Source organism: Ixodes scapularis, unplaced genomic scaffold (assembly GCF_016920785.2).
Source record: "Ixodes scapularis isolate PalLabHiFi unplaced genomic scaffold, ASM1692078v2 PGA_scaffold6__148_contigs__length_123643588, whole genome shotgun sequence".
Classification (NCBI taxonomy): domain Eukaryota; kingdom Metazoa; phylum Arthropoda; class Arachnida; order Ixodida; family Ixodidae; genus Ixodes; species Ixodes scapularis.
In genome coordinates, this window is record NW_024609881.1 from 64085104 (window position 1) to 64101476 (window position 16373).

Sequence of the window (16373 nt, forward strand, 5' to 3'; positions counted from 1 at the left end):
TGCGGTCGGTTCGGGTTGCAACCTGAGCCGCGATGCGTGCCTGTGAGAGGGGTCATCGGCATCGAGGTCGGCGTCTCGCGGGCTGGCAGCGGACCCTTTGTCGCCGACTCCATGCACGGCTTATCGAGGGCGAGAGTTCCTCGGCGCCGGAGGATGAAGCCCGTCCGCCACTGCTGTGTGCGCGTGTGTGCGCGTGCGTGCTCGAGGGGATGAATGAGGGCGGGGCCTGGACGTGACATTTGCTGGCAGCTCGGCCACCATTTTCTGCCAACTCTTGGAGCACCGAACGTACCCGATAAAAGGAACGGACGAGAGGTCGCAAATGCTCTCGGTCGATGTAGATATTTGTACACATGTATTAAATGAGAGTTTGTCGAGAGACCGTCTCGTAATGTTCCTGCCGGGAATCGTCCTGCGGATCCGATCCTGGCCTGGCCCTGCCTGAGGCTTCCTGGCGGACCCCTGGGTCGTAACAGAACCTTGTGTCATGCGGTGCAAGTTTACTAATAAAGATTAATTTTTACGTCATTGCAGCTCCTACTTGCATGAATTATGCATTACCAGTGTACTCTCTATCGCTTTTTATATTCTATAATTCTCGTCTGTGGACGGGTAATTATTTCTGAGGCGACATAAAGACCAATCCTACAACGGCATCACTAATGCCCCTTCAACAACCAATGTGAGTTCAGTTTTATTTGGCTCAGATGCCTAAACTAATCTTTGAACATGCAATACTAGTAACCTACACGTACATCAGCATATGTGCGGGCGCACGTGCTCCAGCGCGTGCGCGTGTATGTCCTGCACTTAGTGAATGATCAACAAACACTGCTCAGATGGATTCTAACTGTACTTAGTGATGAACATGCCTTAAGCCGGGGCCACATTGCTCATATATAACACAAAAGACAGTCTGCAAACCCGAGCCACCAAAATCTCCGTGGTTGGAATGCCGCGTGCCAAGTTTCTACCTTGAGCGCATAACCATGCGGCATTCGAAGCACGGATCTCGCGGCAACTCGCATTCGAGTTTGTGTGCAGATTGTGTTTTGTATGATGGTATAAGCAGTGTGACCCCGGCTTTAAGTTTACTTAAATGTGTTCTTATCCTTGTTACACGGTGTTGTGTCGCGCCGAAGCGCCAAAGAACAGACGCTCCCACGCAGAGCAGCAGCACACAAAGAACAAATTTAATATGGCGACGACACATTTTACAGAGCAAAGACCAGCGCACCCTGGTGGTGAGAATAGGAACCTGTGACATTGCTTTATACATACACAACACTCCTCCACACTTACATAAAGGAACACTAGTACACCAGTCTATTTGGAGGGCGTCGAGCTCTGCTCGACCGTCGAACTTCCTGAGCAGCTAGGCCACTGCCAGCATTCAGTGGCATAGGCACCTCACATTCGCCCGGTTCATCAACACTCTCACTGTCACTCGATCCACTCTCTGAAGAGGCTGATCGGGACGAGCCCTCACTTCGAAAGCGCAAGTGATCAGCATGCACATAACGGATCTGGCTAGCCACCCGCACCAGGTATGTAACCGGACTGATTACTTTCTTTAAAATGCCTTTGGTCCAGTTTACTCTCTCCCCCCTCACATTTCTGACCCAAACTCTGTCGCCCACTTGAAAGAGTTTCGTTGGACCTCTGCGCTTGTCAGCCAGCTCCTTTTTCTTGTTTTGCTTCTCTCGTCGTGGAAGGGACGTTGCACCTGGCTTGAGCTGCGACAGTCGGGTCCGCGGAAGCCGTCCCAGGAAGAGCTCTGCAGGTGCCTTTCCAGTACTTGTGTGTGGTGTCGTCCGGTAGGCAAGTAGGAAACACGACAACTTCTCATGGATATTCCTTCTCTTCCCTTGGAGGTCGTCTTCAAGTACCTGCTTGAGCAGCGCTCGCTTGACTGTTTGCACAGCCCTCTCCGCGGCGCCATTCGAAGCCGGGTGGTAGGATGGCGTCATGGTGTGCACCACTCCTTGATCCTTCAAGAAGTTCTTGAACTCCTCACTTCGAAACTGGGGGCCTCCATAAGTCACCACTTCTTCGGGTAGTCCAAACTGTGCGAAGACAGCCATAAGTTTCTCGACTGTCCGGGGTGCGGTTGTGGAAGACATGGGCAGTACCTCAACCCATTTAGAAAAACTGTCAACCAAAACAAACAGGTTGGTTCCCGACTTGGTTGCAAAGTCCAAATGACCACGTTCAAAGACCCGCGAGGTCATCTTCCATGGCTGGAGTGGTACTGGAAGAACGTCGTTTTGGACCGCTTGGCAGATCTCGCATGACTGCACCTTGTTCTCGATCATGGCATCGATTCCGGGCCACCACACATGCCCTCTCGCAAGTTGTTTCATACGCACCATTCCTGGATGTTCTTCATGCAGGCTCTTGAGGACCGCAGCCTGTAGTGCCTGTGGAATCACGACTCTAATCCCCCAGAGTAGGCAATCTTGGTCCGTTGACAGCGTCTCCCGCCTGTGCCAGAAGGGTTGCAACCCTGGATCTTGCACGGATGTTGGCCAACCTCTCTTGGTGTGTTCAAGGACACGTTGCAGCAAGGGGTCGCTGAGGGTCTCTTTCCCCACATCAGAACTTGAAAGAAGCGGTTGCTCTGTGGGTGAAAAATATTTCAACATACTTTCCTCTCCTACAGTTGTTTTCAGAGGAAGTCTCGATAGGGCATCAGCATCCCCGAGCTCCCCGCCCTTGCGGTACAGGATCTTGAAGTTGTACTCTGCAAGTAACAAGCGCCACCTCTGGATCCTCGCAGCAGCTATGGCTGTGGTAGAATACTGAGGTCCCAGGATCGACGTTAGCGGGTAGTGGTCAGTTACGAGGGCGAACGAACGCCCAAAGAGATACCGGTGGAATTTCTTGACCGCAAATATGAGTGCCAAGGCCTCTCTTTCCACTTGTGCGTAGTTCTTTTCAGCCACAGTAAGCGTCCTAGACGCAAACTCCACAGGTCTGTAGTCCCCGTTTCCCATGTCTTGTGTTAAGACTGCTCCGAGGCCGTAGCTGGATGCGTCGGCCGTCACTCGAAGTGGTAGACTAGGGTCGAAGAGGACAATTACCCCAGCACTGCACAACTGATCTTTGCCTCTGTCTACGGCCTGTTGGCATTCTTCTGACCAATGCCACTTTTTGTCTTTCTTTAAGAGTTCATACAAAGGTCCCAGTGTGGCAGCTAAGTCTGGGAGGAAACGAGCATAAAAAGCTAGCAGCCCCACAAATGCCTTAACCTCCGTCACGTTACTCGGTGCGGGTGCCTTTTTGATAGCCTCTACCTTCTCAGGGCATGGCTTTAAACCCTGGTCACTCAACAAGTATCCCAAGTAACGCACTTCGCGTACAAAAAATTGACACTTGTCCTGATTCACACAAATGCCATGTTCCTGAAAGCGTTTTAACACTTCCAAGACTCTCTGGTTGCAGTCATTTTGGTCTACGCCACCCACCAGTACATCATCAAGATAGCACGCTACCTTGGTTAGGCCCAACAAAATCTTATCCATTACACTCTGGAAAATTGCTGGTGCGCTCGAGACTCCGTAAGGCATACGTAAAAACTCAAACAATCCTAGGTGAGTGGTCACTGTGAGCAGTTTCCGCGACGCTTCGTCAAGGGATAACTGCAAGTATGCAGTCTTTAGATCCAAAAGAGCAAAGATGCCACACCCCCGAAAGTTGTTGAACACCTCATCTACCCTCGGTAATGGGTAGTGCTCCACCGTCACCTGTGGGTTTACGGACACACTGTAGTCACCACAGATGCGAACTTTACCCCCTGGCTCGGGAACCACAACAAGGGGTGTTGCCCATTCACTACTTTTTACAGGCCTCAAAATGCCCTGCGCCACCATTTTCTCAAGCTCACTCTCTACTTGCTCTCTAAATGCGTATGGCACCACTCTGTGTTTACAAAACACCGGTTGGGAGTTTTCTTTCAGTACAATCCTTGCCTGAAAACCCTTTATCGGCCCCACTGGACCTTCAAAGACGCTAGGGAACGACCTTTTCAGTGAGTCTGTCATCGTCTCGTTCTCAATACGACCTACGCCCGACCAGTTAATTTCTAACTGCTCGATCCAGTCTCTGCCTAGAAGAGCTGGTAGCTGGGCATTCGCGGACTTTACCACAATCAAAGGTAACTTTTCGCTAGGTAGCTCCCCGTTTTTTACATTAACGCTCGCTACACCCTTGATTGGCACTAGAGCCCCGGTGTACGTTCGGAGACGCATGTCACTCGCCTCAAGGGGCACGTGAGAAAAAAAATTCACATACATTCTTTCTGGCATCAAAGTAACTGCTGAACCAGTGTCGATTTCCATCGTCACCGGTTTTCCTTCGATTTCCAAAACCTTCTGGAATGCCGCAGACGCGTCATTCTTCCACATACAGGTTACGCTCCAAGGTCCGCGCTTGGTGTTCGAAGTAGGCTTAGGCTTGGCCCTACACACCGCCTTAGTGTGCCCCTGCTTCCCGCATTTGAAACACTTTGCTTTCGAAAACGGACACTTCTCGGAAGCATGCACGGTACTAGCGCATCTAAAACAAGGGCCTACCGTACGCTGATACTGGACCTGTGGCGATGCAGTGGCGGAAGGTGGACACCCGGAGTGTCCTCCACCATCACCTTGAACGCGGTGCACGTCCATTGAGTCCGGAACGCCGGGCTGCCGTATCTCGTCCGTTTTGCGCAGAGAAAGTTCTTTGGCCAGGCCCACCTTTAGAACTTCGTCGAAGTAATCGTCGTCGAGCTGGATGAGTGTCCGCTGTACCTCAGGGTCGCGACACCCCGCCACGAGCCGGTCCCGAAGAGCCTGGTCGAGGTAGTCCTTGAAAGCGCATGTCTGGGCGAGCTTCTTGATAGCCAAGGAGAAGTCCGCTAGGCTCTCGCCGACCTCTTGATTTCTCCAATGGAACTTCGTGCGCTCTGCAATCACTAAGCGCTTGGGCGCGTAGTGGCGTTTCAGCACCTCGGAAAGTACGTCGTACGATTTCGATACCGGCGAGTCTGGGACGAGCAAGGTTTTCAGAACCTGGTACGACGCTTTCCCGATGTAGTTCAGCAGCGTCACGGCCTTGTCTTCCGTCTTGACAGCGTTCACTCGAAGGAAAATCTCGAAGCGTTCGAGATATTCGTCGACGTCGTCCTCCTCCGGCTTGAACTCCGTGAACTTCGGCATTGTACTGTTTGCCACGTTGTTACTCGGTTCGTTCGATCTTCCATCCGAGCCTCGTCGCCATTGTTGTGTCGCGCCGAAGCGCCAAAGAACAGACGCTCCCACGCAGAGCAGCAGCACACAAAGAACAAATTTAATATGGCGAAGACACATTTTACAGAGCAAAGACCAGCGCACCCTGGTGGTGAGAATAGGAACCTGTGACATTGCTTTATACATACACAACACACGGGTATAATTGACAGCAGTTACACTAAGCCACAGTTAGCGCACAATACTTGTGGACAACATACTGCGGCAACGCAGTCAAAGCTATGGGGGAACGTGGGCTTGAGCATCTTGAGCACCCTTCAGAACAGTGCACCCGCGCTCTTCACTTCTTCTGACACAGCTGTCCGAGAGTATGGCAAGGTAACTGTAATACCGCGTAACAACAGTTAAAGCCAAGTTAACCGCGGTTAAGGGTGCCCGTGTAACAGAGGTATTAGAGTAATTACCCCAATAATACAAAGCATTTTGACAAAATGTAATATTATTATTCGCTATTATTAAAAGATGACATTGCTTTTTATTTCTGCTCAGCCCCATCCATATCTAATCTTCTAGATAGAAATTATGATTGTTTAAACACCTGGCTCCCACTTTTATACAATGAGAGCGTGACAGACAAGCTTGTATAAGCCCTCCGCCGGAAATGTAGCAAGCGTATGACTTTCGTGGGTCTAACATCCCCTTGTGTTCAAAATCTAGCAATGAGACATGTCCTCCCATGGAGAAAATTGGATCACATGGCTCGTCCGAACAATTATAGCCAGCAACAACGCCAAAAGAACAAGACAACATGTTTGGAACACGAAAAACTTGTATCTCAAATTGCACTGCAGTTGTGTTGCTACGTGAAGCGTTCTTGTTTAGCGCTAGTAACCTAGAGACATTACTTAACGAGCTGTGCCTCCAGGTCTCCCCACTTATTTCCACCCTGTTGACTCCACCCACATCTCTCCACCCTAATGACTCCTCTCCACCAGAGCCGTATATTGGGAGAGTCTGGCCAGTGGGTGTGGGGAAAAGGGCGCTGGAGAGGAGATATGCGAAGAAAAGGGAAGAGAGCGCCGAAGGAGCGAGAAAGAAAGAAGGAAGTAAAGAGGAGACGACCGCCATTTTGATGCAACGCTGTCGGTGCAGAGCACTGCTGAGGCTACGCGTCGTCTGCTACGGGCTTATTTCTTTTTCGCCTGAATCAAAGTTTGCGTTCAAACGTGTTGGTGTTGTTGTTGCAATGACAAAGCTTTAAAAAGGGAAAGCCCGTGCGTAAATATCCACCCATAACGGGGAAAGACTCGCACGGGCTGGGGAGAGAGGAGCGAAAGAAGAGGGAGGAGAAGGGGAAGGTATGATTTTGATAGTGGCGGCATATTAAGATATTCAGATAGTTAGTTGCAGAATTTGAGGGAGGGGAATACACAAAACTACGTTAAAAGAGAAAAAAAAAAACTTAGAATGGTGCGGTGCGAGCTTGGATACACCGGATAAAAGGTTTTGACCTTTTCGTTTGCTTGTTGAGCCACCGAGGAATAAAATTAAATCATTTTCTTGCCAGAGCCTCTCAAACAAACGGAAAGGAGCGAAATTTGGGGTGTCGATCCCATGCATTCTGCCGGGCCAATGAATGAAAATGGCGGCACTCCCCGAGCAGCTGGGAGCAGCTCACGCGCGTGCGCTCATGACTCTCGCTCTGCGCCGTGGGCTGACTGGCTCACTCGGGAGGAGGGCGTTACGGCGGCGAGGTCATAGACTGGCCAAACTCCCCCCATATATGGCTCTGCTCTCTACTCCATTGTGTCAATGATTTATTCACCCTTTGACTTTCCCCGTCGGTTCGACCTGTTTCCACAGGATATATGGAATGACGGGTAGCGGGTAAACTGAGTTCATGTGTAGCTCACATGACGTCTATTTTCCCGCTAAATACAGCGGGGAGACTGGATTTCCGCATAGCTCACAAATTTAGCGGGAAAACTAAATTTGTGTTTAGGTCACGTAAAGTCAGTTTTCCTGCTAAATCTAGCGGGGAAACTAAACTAGTGTGTAGGTCACGTGACACAATGTCAGGTGACGTCATTTTCTCTGCTAAATTTAACGGGATTACTGAATTGGTGTTGAAGTCACGTGACGTCAATTTTTTCTTTTAATTTAGCGGGGAAACTGATTTTGTGTATAGGTCATGTGACGTGAAACCACGCGACGTCATTTCCCCCGCTAAATCGAGAAAAGAAATTCGCGGTTACGTTTTCTGAGGCTCCCCTTCACCTCAAAACCTATACCCTTTAAACGTTTCGCGTTATTATCTCGTTGAAAGACAAACAAGGCCCTTGTTTTGCGTTCACTGTAATATTAGTTGTTTTTTTTAGCTGTTTATAACGAGTCAGCAACTCGCCCAAGCCTTCACTTTAACCGGAAGAACGACAGCGAAACGTTTTGCATGATAGATCTTTTCCGATGAGACGGCAGAAATGGCTAAAGAGAATGCGGGGGTGAAGTTCGGAATCTGGCCCGGGAACCGCCTTCAAAACGGGGACCCTCCTTAATGAGGGGGAGAGGGAGGGAGTGTCACGCTGACTGCACAAAGGGCGGCCAGCAGACATGTTAGAAGCGCACGTATGTACGAAGAAAGCACGTTTCAAAGATACTCGAGGAGTGTTCGCAGCATGTCTTCTGTATGATTATATGCCTTCCGACTATGGCTTTACGGTTGATTTGTCTCAAACCGGTTACAAAATAACATGGTTATTGTGAGCAATGTATCTCGTTAAAGACTATGACGAGGAAACATGAAGATGCTTTGGTGTGTTCGGCAAGCAGTAATGGATGTTTTCCCACCTTATGGCATCTTGCATTTGACAAATGTGAATAGTTTTGACCTACTATACCAGACGTGATCTTTTGTATTCATTAGTGAACCGAGCTGGGGGGGGGGGGGGGGGGGGGGATGTTCGTTTAATTAAAAACAAGGCCATACGCTCGTTTGTTTATCCTGGAACAAAGTGGTGGAGGTAGCCTTGGTGTTTTCCGATGCATTTTAAATTCGCACCATGCAAGGAAATCTCATAACATGAATTTTAAAACACGAAGAACTTAAGTCTCGGTTAATTGGCTTAGGAATGTGTACCACACACGTGCACGCACATTCACACACAAACACACAGGCACAACACACACATCAAATGTTTTAATATTCAAATAAACTTCCACAGAAGGACCCCGCATTCGACGCTCTTTTCAGCGTCTGGGGAAGTTACCGTGGGAATCATAGGGGAAGAAAATGACTGCTAAAGTGAAAGGAAATAGTGTAGCGCAGTACTTTTTCCGTTAAATTTAGCCTCAAAACACTTCCCATTAAAATTATTAAATAACTCTTCTCGCTTATTGTGCTTTCTATGTATTCATTTATATTTAGAACACCTCTAATCCCCTTTAAATTAAGTGGAAAATATTAGCTAAACGTAGCGGGAAACGTTTTCTCGCTAAATTTAGCTCTTCGGCAACAGGGCACAGACACACACGAACAAACACACGCAAACACACGCATCAAATAGTTGATTGTTGTTCCACCTTGTGTAACCCTAACCCTGACAAGATGTGAATCGTTTTCCCAATTATATAAGACCTGTTTTTTTTTTTTTTTTTTTTTTTTTTATGACGGGCCATATATGCATTTGCCATTAACAACAACGACATATATTCTGCATCACACAAAACAATGCAAATCAGGGCGCACAGAGGTAGAACTCGAAAGCCACCTAGTATTCATAAAAAGCACAGCAATAACTCGGTAAAAACAATACAAAAAGACTTTTGGGACAACTATGGCTGTGCTTTTCCAGCGAAATCTTTCCTAATTTAGCCGGGAAACTGAATTTGTGTATACGTAGGTAATTTTCCTCAAATTAGGTGGGAGAATAATGAGACAAAAGCATAAATCAAAGTTGTCTGAAGATCCTAATAAAACTAATCGCTATAAAAACCTTTCCTGATTTACCCGACGCGACCGACGCGATGTAAGACGTCCACATCAACAGTGATCTGCATCACAAGGCATACAGCGAGGATCTAGAACCTACGGTTGACTTTTTACTTTCATAATATTGCTAGGTCACTTTTGATCTTTTCCTCTCTCTCTCCAGCGATCTACGATTGACATTTAGGTATCATTCATGTTCTAAGTGTTTTTTGCGATGTGATAACAATGAACCTCTTTCGAGTAATAGTGCCCAACTGCAAATGAAAACCTAGCCGAAAATATTCCCGCCCGTGAGAAGAGATTGGCGTGTTGCCGCTGTGTCGGGTTTCGTTGCTTTAAATTTTTCACACCAGCGATGCTAAAAGAAAAAAAAAATGCTAAAAAATCCAAAATACGAATAAAAATAGCCGTCGAGAGCGTTTGTAGTGCTCTCCTAAAGGGGTATCCACACGAAGGAGAACTCCGCGGACGGATGTCGTGACGTCAACAACTCGGGGAACTCCGTCCCCGGCTCCGCCACGTGCACCTGCGGAGCTTTCGTGCTGTCGGCACAAAGCCTCCGCGCCTCCGCCACGGAGGAGAACGCGCCGCGAGGCGTCAAAAAGGGATGACGTATATCTCACGTGATGCGCGATCCGCGGAGGAAAGTGGCGTATTTCTCCTTCGTGTGGATACCCCTTAAAATGACGACCGCTGGAAGCCAGGCTAGGGGAGATGGTGTACACGTGCGCACATGCTTAAAACCGGTCCATTCCTGTCTCGCTCTGTCCGCAGATTGAAGTCCTCCCCGAGATTGTGAGAGCAGTCCGCGGCCGCGTCGAAGTTTACCTGGACGGCGGGGTCCGTCGAGGCACCGATGTGATCAAGGCCCTGGGACTCGTAGCCAAGGCCGAGTTCGTCGGACGTCCCGCCCTCTGGGGGCTGGCGTACAACGTAAGACCACCTGTTTCGTTTTGAGTAATGTACGCGCCAGAATCGTACCCGCCAGGCCTGCGCGTCCCCTACTCGCTCAACAGGGGGCAGCTGTATCGGCAGTAGCCTGGCCACGCGCCAGGGTGGCCTGATGATGTCATTCAAATATCACGTTCTAGACGACCACCATCTTGGCGGTGCCAGAGCAGCGCCGATGAATGTGGCAGGCACCTGTTTTGCTGCGGGTAGCTCTCCAGCTTGATAATCCACGGAAGCTTCAACAGCCAAAAATTGGTACCACGCTACGACAGCGATACTTGAGTTCTCTCGTGCGTTTTACCACGGCTTTTAGCACCAACCACCAGGATTGCGACATCAAACATCATGACAGCGCCGCTTCTTTGGCGTAATTTTTTGCTACTTCGGGAACCACATTTGATGTATGGAGAGAGATATGGTCGGCGGGAAACACACCAGTAAGAGGGGCGTTTCAGGGACCTTAGTTATATGGGATCTGCCATTTTCCAGCCTTGTGAAAAAGCTCAGGAACACGCGTCCGCTATATTTGCCTGACAATATTTTACCGGTAAAATTCGGCGGATGGTGGCTATGCGACGTCATCGGGCTAACGCTAGCTACGTAGCCACCGCCTGTTAAATTTGGTTGTGATGTTCCGGACGCCATATTTACAAAGTTTTGTGGACTTGGTGCATCTGGAAACTTGGTGGCAACGGCGATAGTGCCGCCGCTGTCGTACTATACTCAGTTTCACCTCACAACCGGCCGCAGCGGGCACCGAGGCGTCACAGCCAATTTAGCTTTGTGAACGTAGCACGGGAGGCGCGGTGCTTCCTTGCGAAGGTCGTGGTAAACTAAAATGACTGGGGATTGACTCCGATTGCTGGTAGCATCCGCTACGACCGCACATAAGGTAAACTGAATATATAGGCTACCCCACAGGTGTCGCCTCAATCTCATTGGCTGACGGAAGAAATCATGTGACCACTGCGAAAGCAAATGGTGTCCTTGTCGGTACGGAAAGGTTTACAACGAGATTTACTGACCAAAACACGCATTCTAACTATAACCAATGCTGTTATAGATTAGATACGGTTGGAAATAATTCCTTCACGCTATGAAAGAGTTTTATGCATGGGCACATATAAGCACCAGAGATGGACTGCCGACGTTAGGGGTAAAAAAAAGATCTGATCGCTGTGAGAACTTAACGGTTCGAAATGGTTTCGGAAAAGTCCCCGTGGAGAAAGTCGCTGGAGGCGCCTACTCTCATAAAACCCCACTGGCCTGTCGAAAAAATGAACGATTAGAAGTGCCATTCATACTTGAGACCTATTCGTCATGTTATTTCGGAATAATTAAAACGCCACGTGAAGGGCATCCGCATTGAATGTTATCATTGATTTCACAATTATTCATTTTATGTTCTTTTTATTTTGAAAATATCAGCCCCACTTCTGATGACAAAATTTACTAGGGAGGAAACCACCAGTTTCTAGACCTTCAAGTTGTTTATCTAAGGATTGCGCATGACAATTTTTGTCAGGTATAATTCAAGTACCACTTCTATTTCCTTTTGTTTTTTACTGCGCGAAATTATTCTATTGTCGGTACAACACTAAGTTTTAGGGGTGTGCATTTTAACACTCGCAGGGTAAAGGCGGCGTCCGCCAGATGCTCGAAATCTTGAGGGAGGAGCTAGATCGGGCTCTCGCGTTAATGGGTAAGTCTAATTCATTTCTGTTATCAGAAAAAAAAAGTTAGTTCGGACAACATATATTAAGTAATAAGGGCGCAGCGTTAGATTTTCTACGTCAGCCGAAGAACAACTCGGGGGCACAAATTGGTCACGAAAGCTGCCTCAGCCCTCGGCTGAAGCTCCCGCTCGATCAGCGAGCTTGGCTCGAGTCCCAGCCGAATTCTCCAGCGCTTGATCGTGTAGAATCTGCGACGCACCCTCCACCACCTATCCTGATGGTCTCCTCTAGGTGACGTCAAAAAATATAACACTATGACCTTCTTATGTAAGAGATGTTCGTTCAACTTCTGCCCGATTGTTGCCGACAGCTTAAAAAGAAACAAAAACAAAAATAACAAGGAGCGTGGCAAGTTTCGGGCATCTGATCATCACTCGGAAGCAATCAGATGGTTGCATCGGATGATAAGAATTCCAAAGAGCAAATCACGTGGCAAGTTGCCTGATTAACATAATTTATTTTAAATTTATTTAAATTTAGAATGAATTATGTTAATAAGCCACGCTGTGTGTTTCTTATGCTGTTAGTGCTGTTACACTCTAAAAAAGTATGTGCGTCTACTTTCACGCACACCACTCGGAGAGCCAATCAGCGCAACTTACAGAGGCAGCTCAGCAAATGACGATGCCGAAACATATGTTTAGACCAAAAAACGTATTCTGAGTTGTGACATTAAGCAATGCAAAACGTCACTCTTGCATTGCTTAATGTCACAACTCAGTCTGCGTTTTTTGGTCTAAACAGATGTTTCGGCATTGTCATTCGCTGAGCTGCCTCCGTAAGTTCCGCTGATTGGCTCTTCGAGTGCTGTGCGGGAAAGCAGACTCACGTGCTTTTTTTAGAGTGTAGCGTGACAAACAACTTTTTTTTTGTCACGAAGGAAGGAAAAAAAATTGGCGACCTTAGCAATCTACTTTCTTCTCTGCCATGGAGGACAAAAAAAAATTCAGTCGCACAACAGCATATGACACAAGAAATCACAAAACTTACGACAGTGGAAGAATATACTATATGTCACGATGCAAACAGGTCTAGCCATGATCGAATATGTTACATAATGGAATGCGGTGTTAGAAGTTACACCTCCGAAGTTATGTGTTCACATAGAAAAGTTATTTGTTTACGTCTGGTTTCCGTTGTTCTCGGATGCGATTTCTTCCCAAACATCTCTATTACAGACGATATAAAACATTTAAACCCTGTTATTCAACAGCTAGTCAGTCAATTAGCTAAATATTTATTTTGCTGCTTGTGGACCGTCTAGAAATTATAGTGCCTGGAGCGCGTCTCCGACTGGTGTGTTTAGCGCCCTATCCCTCCCATACATCAAAAGTGGTCCCAAAGTGGCAACAAATGACGTCACAGAAACTGGAGTGTCATGCTGTAGCCTGTCGCGATCCTCGCGGCTGGTCGTAGAAATGCTGGCGAAAAGCACGAGCGAACACGAGTGTCGCTGTAGTTACGGCGTCCCAGGCGTCCCAACTTCCTGTTGCTGTAGCTTCCGTGCACTGTCGAAGTGAAGAGCGACCTGCAGCAGAACAGGCGTCTGCCACATCCACCACAGCTGCTGAGACGCCATCAGAGTCGCGACCGGCGACAGCATGACACTTCTATGGCGTCATCAGGCGGAAATCGAGGGACCACTTTTTTGGACCCGGTAAACACACCAGTCGGAGACGCGTTCTAGGCACCATACTAGAAATGAGCGACTGAAATGAGATGCAGTGCTTTAACAATATGTTCTTTATCGGTGTCATGAAATGCATTAATGACTCTCCGAATTTACTTGTTTTAAAAAATGAAATGTCTTTGTTTTACCTGCAGTTGGTGTTCCCCATGCGATGTGAGAATAATTTCGATGTGAAGAAAGTGCAGAATTGTATATGAGCCATTGAATACGATTGAAATGTCAAAACCAGTATTTTAAAGAAAACCAACAGATTCAGAAATGTTGCATTTCATAGTGTCACTGCTCATTTCCCATGACAGGTTTTACCGAAATATTACATCTAAACACTTTTTAATATGGAACAATCTCAATTATAAAAATCCTCCAGCACGATGTTACGGCCAAAGATAACAGATTTAAGCATGTGTTTAAAGAACACTACATTTGCCTTAAAGGTATTAATTTAAGCACATTTATATTATTCCATCTCTACAGTGATTCTAAAATTTGATTCACGACTTGCGAAAAGCATTTCTTGCGATGTGGCAAAAAAAAAGCAGTGTTATCAGCAGAATGACAAAGGTTGCTTCGGTACCAATTTTAACACTGTTGTTAATGTAAATATTAAAAAAAAACAATGGGCCCAAAATATACTTCCTTGAGGAACACTTGTATTTCAATGATGCAATCTGAAACACTGATCACGGATGATAACAGATTATTAACTGAATTTTAAGTATGAAGCTATTAGTTCAAGTGTCATACCACGGAAGCTAGAGCATTCAAGTACTTTAAGAATACTAATATGACCAATTCAATCAAAGCCTTTGGAAAAGTCGAGAAAGCTCCTAAGCGATCTACACTTTTTATTTAAATTATTTAAATGTTGTTTAGTGTTGTGTCTGCCAGGCAAATTTGTTCAATAGACTACATCTATAAATCTATCACCGCGCGGGTGGCGTTCTGAGAACCTGGTGGCCAGGAGCGTAGCGCGTATGAATTTTCTGCCCACTAAGTCTCACAAGGCATAACTTGGCATTAGGCCGCGATGAGGCGCTACGAGTTTTGGAATAAGTCTATTGTCAGTTATGAAAATTTCTTTGTGAGAAGGACAGGAAGATGTACTTATTACAATGAGAAGTGATTGCGCTGTATTTACGGTGTTCCGATATTATTTCCTTATGCAGAAACAAAGCAATGGGGAAACATAGTTGCAGGGTCCCCATGCAGTTGTGACAGACAAAAAAGCAACCCTCTGTGCTTCCGTTTCCTTCAGTCATTTCAAGGACTGAGCAGCAGCGTTACAAACCCATTGCAAAAATAGTTGCATGTACAATGTTTTTGCACTCAGAGGAACCATAGATTAATTTACTTGAATTTTCGCTACTTTTAGTCAAATGAAACAAATTACAAATACCAGTTACTCATAAGAGCATTTAAATTACGGTAATTTTTGGGGAGGAATTTAACTGCTACCCTGGACTGATTTTTTCTGCATATCAAGGTGCCACATTGTGGACCAAATAATCTCGTCTTGAATAAACTTCTGGTGTCTTGCCGGCGGATTAAGCCCTCAAAACCGCAAATTAGCAGCTGTACAAAACAATCGCACTGAGGGAAGGAACGGAACATTTTTTAGAAATGTTGCAGCTAGGGATTGGTGTTTTGGGTACATATTGATAAGTCCCAATATCTGACCCCAGATCGGGTTTTATGGAAATCAGGAAAAACCGAAAAAAACCAAAAGCACCACACTGTGTCTGAAAAAAAAAAAGCTTTAAGGGAAGACTTTATTACCAGCAGCTTCTTTTATGTTGATTTGTTATACAGCCCAAACGGATTGAACTCTTCCTAAGGCTGTATTTCTCTTCGGAAACAATTCCCCATATATCGTTTCCTTCTCTTTGTGTTTGCAAAACGTTTTCCAAGTACTCAGGCCACGGACATGTTTCCTTGAGGTTGGGGAATTCCATCTTATTCTTATGATTATGTTCAATACAAGCCCCGGTACACCCGAATTTGTTGGGAAAAAATAATCCCTTCATAACCACCCACCAAATATAAAGAATAAATTCCTCCGAAAAACATAAAACACTAGTTGTATCCCCGCAAGTAGCTAAGAAAGTCAAGTGAAAGAAACCCATGGCGATTTTAAAATTCCTGATAAAATTATTATTAACTTGCAATATTCTCGAGCCTTAATAAATAACTAAGTATTAAGTGTTTCAATGATTCTCTATGTCACATGACGCAGGATGCTCTTCAGTAGACCAACTGCGACCCGAAATGGTTGTTCATCACAATGTTTTCTACCGATTGCCAAACACCATGGCGCCCTAAAACGTTTGCGGGTGCAATGCCCAAAGCACCAAGCGACAGTTCAAATACAAGTGCGTTCTGAGCGAATAAACATTTATATTTCAAGTTGTGTCTTTGGAAAGAGTGTATTTCTATGTAGGGTAGGTTTAAAAATTCCCTTCTCTTATCGCTTTTAGCGATTAATTTCCAGTTACAAACTGCCAGGCAAAACTAAGTCTTGGCAGAGATCTTCGGAATATTTCAACTCGAACGGCAAGCTCTACATGTTTACATATCATTACTGCAACGGCTGTAAAAAAGACTTTCCACCATCATTAAAAAAAACGTTTACCGTATTTTTTTATAAACTGAAATTGGTATGAGCCTTTAACCATAAAGTACCTCACTAAAATTAAAAGAAAAAACAAATGTTGTTTTTGTTTTTGCTGGAATTTTGATTTGAACGACTGCAGTGCACGGTAAAGCAAGATGCCACTTTTTTT

The 16373-nt window shown here is 46.2% G+C and overlaps 1 pseudogene; it reads left to right on the forward strand.

Annotated features, from left to right (window-relative positions):
• Positions 1–15912, forward strand: part of LOC115321057 — a 78135-nt pseudogene extending 62223 nt beyond the window's left edge.
• Positions 15913–16373: the final 461 nt, after the last annotated feature.